Here is an 8,359-nt window from a genome sequence, read left to right as displayed (position 1 = left end):
TGAAAAATAACTTACTATCTAAATCAAACATACAAAGCTAGGTGGCGATGATTAGCGTGCCCTCCCATATATAACCCTGTATTGTCACTGCAAGGTAAAACGTTATCGACCCAGCTCTTTAAATAATAATACAGTACAAAAAATTGCTACATTCCATACAGGAAGTCAGTTCTAAAATCTGATTGTACTTTTTTATTACATGTTATTCACATGCTGCCCGAAGAAATAAAATAAAGTGGAAATCGTAAAAAAGTGCATTTTTTGTTTACAATATTTATGTAATCTTTGCTAACAAACTACCGGTTACGTAAGGAATAAACAACACACACCACACACTAAGCATCTTCCGGTACAATCATTATGCATGGTTGGGAGGCCTCATCAAAACCGAAGCCTTATTTGTACTTTGATCTTATATGCGTAAAATCTTAGGTAAAAGTATTAGATAAAATAGACACCAGTAAATCGTTTCATAAGGGTTATGTTACAAAGGAGCCTGTCACAAATAACCTGTGCCATAACAACAGATTAATAGTCATACACATTTGAATTAGTGTAGCAATCGAGTACACATGCACGCAAACGTACGTGCGCTAGTAATATAACCATTGCCTTTCACTTTGAAAGGGAATAACCACAACTACCATTAATACTCGTACATACGACACAACGCACTTTATGACCAATACAGCCCGTATCATGCAATGCCTGGGTTATGGAATCGAACCCCTTATCACTTTGCATGTCACGCGCTTCATATTTGTTACTAAAAGCAACAAATATTCGATTTTCCTTACAAAATGCCGGCCGCTGTGGCAAAGCGGTTCTAGGCGCTTCAGTCCGGAACCGCGCTGCTGCTACGGTCGCAAGTTTGAATCCTGCCTCGGGCATGGATGGGTGTAACGTCCTTAGGTTAGTCAGGTTTAAGTAGTTCTAAGTCTAGGGGACTGATGACCTCAGATATTAAGTCCCATAGTGCTTAGAGCCATTTGAACCATTTTGGAACTTACAAAACACGAACATATGAGAGGCGCTCAGTAAGTAATGCAGCACATTTTCTTCTCCATGAGGGCCGTTCAATAAATAATTCAGCACATTTTCTTCTCGGCCTATAGTTTAGTGATGTTCCGATAGGTGACGGCGCTCTACGTAGCTTTCAAGATGGCGTCTGTAACGGAGGTGCGTTACAAGCAGAGAGCTGTCACTAAGTTTCTTTTGGCGGATAACTAGTGCTTCGCAGATAGTCGTAGGCGCTTGCAGAATGTCTACGTAGACATGACAGTGAACAAAAGCGCGGTGAGTCGTTGGATGAGGTGTCTGTCATCATCGCGACAAGGTCGCACAAACCTGTCCCACCTTCCACGTGACGGTCTGCCGAACACAGCTGTGACTCCTGCAATTTCGGAACAAGCGGACATTCTCATTTGAGGTGATCTACGGATCACAATCAAATTCCTCGCTGCATAACTGGACGTCTCTGTTGGTAGTGCTGACACACTCGTCCACTAGTTGAGGTTCTCAGAGGCGTGTGCTTTCTGGGTTTCTCACCGTCTAATAGAGGACGGTAAAGAGCAACGAAGGGCAATCAGTGCGGAACTGCTTTCGCGTTACGAGGCTGACCAAGACTATTTTTGGCCGAATATCATCACACGCGATGAAACATGAATCTGTCACTTCTAACCGGAAACGACATGAGAATCCATGGATTGGCGCCACGCCACCACCCACCTATCCCCCGAATAAAAAATTCAAAGCCGCGCCCTCAGACGGTAAAATCATGGTGACGGTCTTTTGGGACTCTGAAGGAGTTTTAACGTTTGATGTCCTCCCTCATGGTGTAACAATCAAATCTGATGTGTTATCCTCAGGATATTGAAGAAACGGCTCAAGCGTGTTCGTCGCCACAAACGGACTTCTCCATCTCGTTGTCAACGCAAGACCTCACACAATTCTGCGCACCCGAGAGGAGCTCACAAAACGTGATTGGACTGTTCTTCCTCACCACCCTTATCCCATATCTCACACCATCCGACTTCCATGTGTTCCGATGCAACGAAAGGCCTGCACGAAGATGAAAAACGCAAGAGGAGAGAAGGCTGTGAGACGATGTCAGCCAATAGCCCGCTGACTAGGACCACACCACGACAGGAGCGGCCTCTACAAGAAGGGAATATAAGCGCCGCTCCTGCCGGCCCAGCCCGGACAGTAAAGGGATAGTAGAAGACGGACACTAGCAGAAACCGCGAAGTATTGTCAATCTTCTTCATTGTAACAAATCCTATTAATGTGATTTGCCTGATTTGTTGTATAGCTATACGAGAAGGCAGCATCCTTTAGGCACCCTCTAAGAGAAGAGTGGACGGGACGCCACACGATGTGTTTTGCGCAACGAAAGGTGCACTCTTCGGGAAGTAGAACCTGGGCAATGGGGAGGTTATTGGTGCAGTAAGACGTTGGCTCTGACATCGTCCAGTAGGCTGGTACCAATCGGGCATACAGGCACTCCGAGTAAGGTGGCGTAAGGCCGCCGCATTGATCGGAGTTTACGTTGAAAAAGATGATTTTGTAGCTAAAAGAGTGGGGAATAATGTGGTGTATTGTAATCCTAAATAAAAGCAAACTACTTTCAGAAAAAATGAGTTGCGTTACTTATTGAATGCGCCTCATATTATAGAAGATATGGTGCCAATACATAACTACAGGTATTGAAACGTCCCCTTCGAAAAATTAATGAATTACTGTGCTGGAAAATCTCTTACGTTATTTGCTTTTCAAACAGCTGAGCAACACTGAACGTACTCAGACATTACTCTCTTTACTTATTCTGATCAACCCTAAACTGACACAATATTTTTAGCGCAACGCAATCTGACTTTCAAAAATCCCTACAAAAGAATGGCCCTGACTAACAATAACCTATACCTTGCATGAATCACTTACCTCACAAAAATCTTCGTTACTCGAACTGCTGCAATACAGCGAGCGCCAATACTGCCAGCTAAATAAAAGATTGTAACTACTGAAGGCACTAACTACTGATACGCATACTTAGCAAATGGAAGATTTTGATAGGAAACAAACAATGTATTTACCTTAATAGTGTTCAAAAGTCATAATACATATGATATCCAGTATCACAAATTTACTCTTTCTGGCGGACACACGTCCAGATCGTCCGCTCTTGAAATTCTGCTCTGTCTCTCCCCACATCCACCACTGCTGGCGGCTCACCTCCAACTGCGCGACGCTACGCGCTGTTAACAGCCAACTGCCCAACACTACAATAGCGACTATTCCAACAACGCCATCCAGCCACAGACTGCACACAGCACAGCCAATAATTTTCATACAGAGCGCTACATGGCGTTACCAATATAAAAACCTACACAGCCTACTTACAGTATTATACTAATAAATATCACTACATGTAACGTCTTCCTAAATTTTAATACATAGACAAATGGCCGCAATAAATTGTATATTCATGCAACTGAAACGGAGAAAATAAAAGTTTATCAAATTTTCCTCAATATTATACAGTTGCAAACTACCATTTTGATGCAGCATGCCTGGGAATCAGCAAATAAACAAAAATGACAATAAGCCATAAAAAAGGACTATAAATGCGTCGCTGCCCACCAGGAAACAGGGGCAGACATGAGAGAATCGAAGGGACGACCAGGAAAATGAGGTTGGCACACATTCATTAAACAGAAGATGAATGTTTTCATGAACAACTGATTGTCCGTTAAGACTAGATTACTAAATAAGTTCGCCGGCCGAAGTGGCCGCGCGGTTCTGGCGCTGCAGTCTGAAACCGCGAGACCGCTACGGTCGCAGGTTCGAATCCTGCCTCGGGCATGGATGTGTGTGATGTCCTTAGGTTAGTTAGGTTTAACTAGTTCTAAGTTCTAGGGGACTAATGACCTCAGCAGTTGAGTCCCATAGTGCTCAGAGCCATTTGAACCATTTGAACTAAATAAGTTCTCTATAAAGTTTGCAGTAGACCCCTGATGATACTTTAATACAAAATGCGAAAGAAGTCAGCGAATAATAAGACAGATTATTAATTGAACTGCAAACAACAACTGCGAATTTTTTCTAAGCCGGCCGGGGTGGCCGAGTGGTTCTAGGCGCTACAGTCTGGAACCGCGCGACCGCTACGGTCGCAGGTTCGAGTCCTTCCTCGGGAATGGATGTGTGTGTTGTCCTTAGGTTAGTTAGGTTTAAGTAGTTCTAGGGGACTGATGACCTCAGAAGTTAAGTCCCATAGTGCTCAGAGCCATTCGAAAAATGGCTCTGAGCACTATGGGACTTAACATCTGTGGTCATCAGTCCCCTAGAACTTACAACTACTTAAACCTAACTAACCTAAGGACATCACACAACACTCAGTCATCACGAGGCAGAGAAAACCCCTGACTCCGCCGGGAGCCGGCCGCTGGTGGCCGAGCGGTTCTGGCGCTACAGTCTGGAACCGCGCGACCGCTACGGTCGCAGGTTCGAATGCTGTCTCGGGCATGAATGTGTGTGTTGTCCTTAGGTTAGTTAGGTTTAAGTAGTTCTAAGTTCTAGGGGACTTATGACCTCAGCAGTTGAGTCCCATAGTGCTCAGAGCCATTTGAACCATTTGAACCCCGCCGGGAATCGAACCCGGGAACCCGGGCGTGGGAAGCGAGAACGCTACCGCACGACCACGAGCTGCGGACTCAGAGCCATTTGAACCATGTTTTTCTAAACACACACACACACACCCAAACACACAGGGGCACGGACATGCACACGCAAATATAGTAGAAAAATAGTTAATACAAAACAAGGAAGGCATTTAGACTCATACAGCCCACTGTATCGGCTGATCATATGCCTTAACTCTGCGGAAACTCGTTTTTGGATATAAGACAATACAAACACAATGCCTATGGACTGAACCTCAACTGGGAGACGTAAAGGGTGACGCATAGTAGACGAGTGCCTTTTAATTAGAGAATACTCCAGTTTTAAAATTAAAATTAAAATTAATATATATTTACTGACATTGAATCAAACCCCATTTCTTGCCATTTAATGTATGCCAGATTTATTTGTGAGTAATAATGTCGCTAACGTGGTGTCCACCATTCTTAATGCGCGATTCAGGTCTCTTCCCCAAATCCTCCATGATAAATACAAAAGTCTCTACAGGGATGCAGCAGTTCCTTGAATGATTGCATTCTTCAATTGATCCAGATTGTGCTGTTTGTTGTTAAGTCACGGCTCTTGAGGTAACGCCACAGAAAAAAGTCACATACTAATAAGTCTGGCGAACCGGTAGGCCAAGGAACTTCGACAAACTTGAGGTAATCTATCCAGGAGACATGCGTCGAAGAACTGCCATTGAAGTGTTCACGGTGGAGCCAAACATGTTTTAAAGGGATACTTCATCTTCCCATTTCTGGTTTCAAAAACGTTTCAAGAATATGAATGTATCGAAGTGAATTAACAGTGACTGTGACCCCGTTTTCTCCGAAAAAACGCGGGTTAATAACGCCGAAAGAACCAAGGGCACACCAGACGGAGACACTTTCAGAGGATAAAGGACGCTGGTGTATAAGGTGGGGATGCTGCGGAGCCTGATACCGCCGGTTTTGTTTACTGATGGCTGCGTTTAAGTGAAAATGAGCTTCATCGCTCATCAATAAAATCACATTATCATTCAAAATCACTTACATTCTACAGGCAAAGTCTGCATGGACAGAAAAATCAGTTGACTTCAGTTGTTGGACAACAATACGTTTCCAGAATGAGATTTTCACTCTGCAGCGGAGTGTGCGCTGATATGAAACTTCCTGGCAGATTAAAACTGTGTGCCCGACCGAGACTCGAACTCGGGACCTTTGCCTTTCGCGGGCAAGTGCTCTACCATCTGAGCTACCGAAGCACGACACACGCCCGGCCTCACAGCTTCACTTCTGCCAGTATCTCGTCTCCTACCTTCCAAACTTTACAGAAGCTCTCCTGCGAACCTTGCAGAACTAGCACTCCTGAAAGAAAGGATATTGCGGAGACATGGCTTAGCCACAGCCTGGGGGATGTTTCCAGAATGAGATTTTCACTCTGCAGCGGAGTGTGCGCTGATATGAAACTTCCTGGCAGATTAAAACTGTGTGCCCGACCGAGACTCGAACTCGGGACCTTTGCCTTTCGCGGGCAAGTGCTCTACCATCTGAGCTACCGAAGCACGACACACGCCCGGCCTCACAGCTTCACTTCTGCCAGTATCTCGTCTCCTACCTTCCAAACTTTACAGAAGCTCTCCTGCGAACCTTGCAGAACTAGCACTCCTGAAAGAAAGGATATTGCGGAGACATGGCTTAGCCACAGCCTGGGGGATGTTTCCAGAATGAGATTTTCACTCTGCAGCGGAGTGTGCGCTGATATGAAACTTCCTGGCAGATTAAAACTGTGTGCCCGACCGAGACTCGAACTCTGGACCTTTGCCTTTGCAAAGGTCCCGAGTTCGAGTCTCGGTCGGGCACACAGTTTTAATCTGCCAGGAAGTTTCTTAACAATACGTTTCTACGGATAAAATTTTAATACACGCAAAAGTCGTCTAATCTATTCAAAACTTCTTGCTAGCTCACTAACATGCAGTCTACCTGACCGTCCTGGGCTTCTGACTATCGCTTCCCTTATCCTAGCAGAGCTATCTGGCGTCGTTACACTGCATCTCCGGCCTGTACTCTTCTTATCCATCACGTTCACAGTTGATGTGAAGGGTTCCACCCATTTGGGGATTGTATTACGGCTCGGAACAACTCCGTGTCGACAGAGATTGAACTATACACGAAACGCTCGCTGCGTAGCTGTAAAAGACTCACTACTTCTAACGCAGCTGTCATAGATGAACAAACGGTGTCGAAAGTGGCACTGTGACATTATGAATTAAATGGCGACATGTGTGGAGAAGAACTAACACACCACGATCTTCTCCCGCCACCGCACTCTCAGTACTACGCAGTTCAAAATCGCCCGTCTTCCGTGTGTCACCCCGTTTTTCTGACCGAGTTCTCGTAATCTCTGACCGAATACTTTAAGGTACCGTGTTTTTTTTTTACATATCTGTGAGCAACGGAACACTAAAATAGTGGATTTGTTGGTAATTCACTGACGCTGCTCCTACATCATTTACGATCCTTCTGGAGTAGTTTGTAGCTTCTTTCTTGAGTTATTCCTTTAATAAAATTAATTAGAGATGACACATTATCTGGCTTATCCTTTTTCGTTCTGTTGGTACCATAGCACTTTTTCACCTATTCTTCCCATAACTTCTTCATTTTTGGGTTTTGTTGTCCACGAGTTTTCCATTCTCTTGCAGTATCACATTTCAAATGAACACAGACGTCTCTCGTCGTACGCACCAACAGTCTAGCTCTCCCAGCCGAACAAGGCTTGCAGACAAAGCTCTTAAGAAATCCTTTTTTTGGTCTTTACCTTTAGGTTCCATGACGTAAACAGCAACTTTTCCTTGTAACAGGCTGCCTTTGCCTTTGAAATGCTGCTGTTTATGTCGACTGAGCTTTTGCCATTTGACGCTATTTTACTTCCTAAGTTGTCTGAATGATATATCGTTAACTCTGGAATCTACTGCGATATGTTGGCGATTGAAAACTAAACTTAAGGTCTTCTTTTTCATGTCATATTACACTTTCCGTATCTTGTTCATTCTTGCTACCGTTTCTTGCAATTTCTATTCCAAAATTGAAGACAGCCCATGGCGAACAAGGGCTGTATCATTTGAGAGATACAGAGGCGAGCGAGTGTGCCACGACTTAACCACAGTTCACTGCTACTAGTACCACGTCGTCATAACGAGACTGTGCATAGCATGCAAGTATTGCGCCGTAATTTATGAATGAAATTAAAAATCAAAGAAGCTTTTCCAAACTTTGTAACGTAAGCTTCAGTACATTAATGTTTAAATTATTAAATCTCAGAGTGACCAGATGAATATCTTTCACTAAATACATCATTTTAAAAAAAAATAAGTGCCGCTAAATAATAAAGATAGAAAGCCAAAAATAGATCATAATGCGCAAATGTATGTCAAAATCAACTGTTACAATTTTAACTTGACCAGAACAAAATTTTCGTCAAAATCGGGTTTTTTAAGAAAATTTGAAGGCGCTAAATATTATACTTAGAACTATGAAAAATTTTATGAAGCTTCAGTTCGATATAAAAACAGTAACTGTGTGACCCCATTAAGCTACCTCTAATAGCTTTCGAGTAATTTACTGTAAACTCAATTTGGAACAGAAACGTGATTATTTGTAGTAGACTAAGTATCATTTATATTAATGATAGAAAATTTTTATTA

The sequence above is a fragment of the Schistocerca nitens genome, chromosome 1, assembly GCF_023898315.1.
Source record: "Schistocerca nitens isolate TAMUIC-IGC-003100 chromosome 1, iqSchNite1.1, whole genome shotgun sequence".
Classification (NCBI taxonomy): domain Eukaryota; kingdom Metazoa; phylum Arthropoda; class Insecta; order Orthoptera; family Acrididae; genus Schistocerca; species Schistocerca nitens.
The sequence above is the reverse complement of the archived record's forward strand: the minus strand, read 5'-3'. Positions refer to the sequence as shown.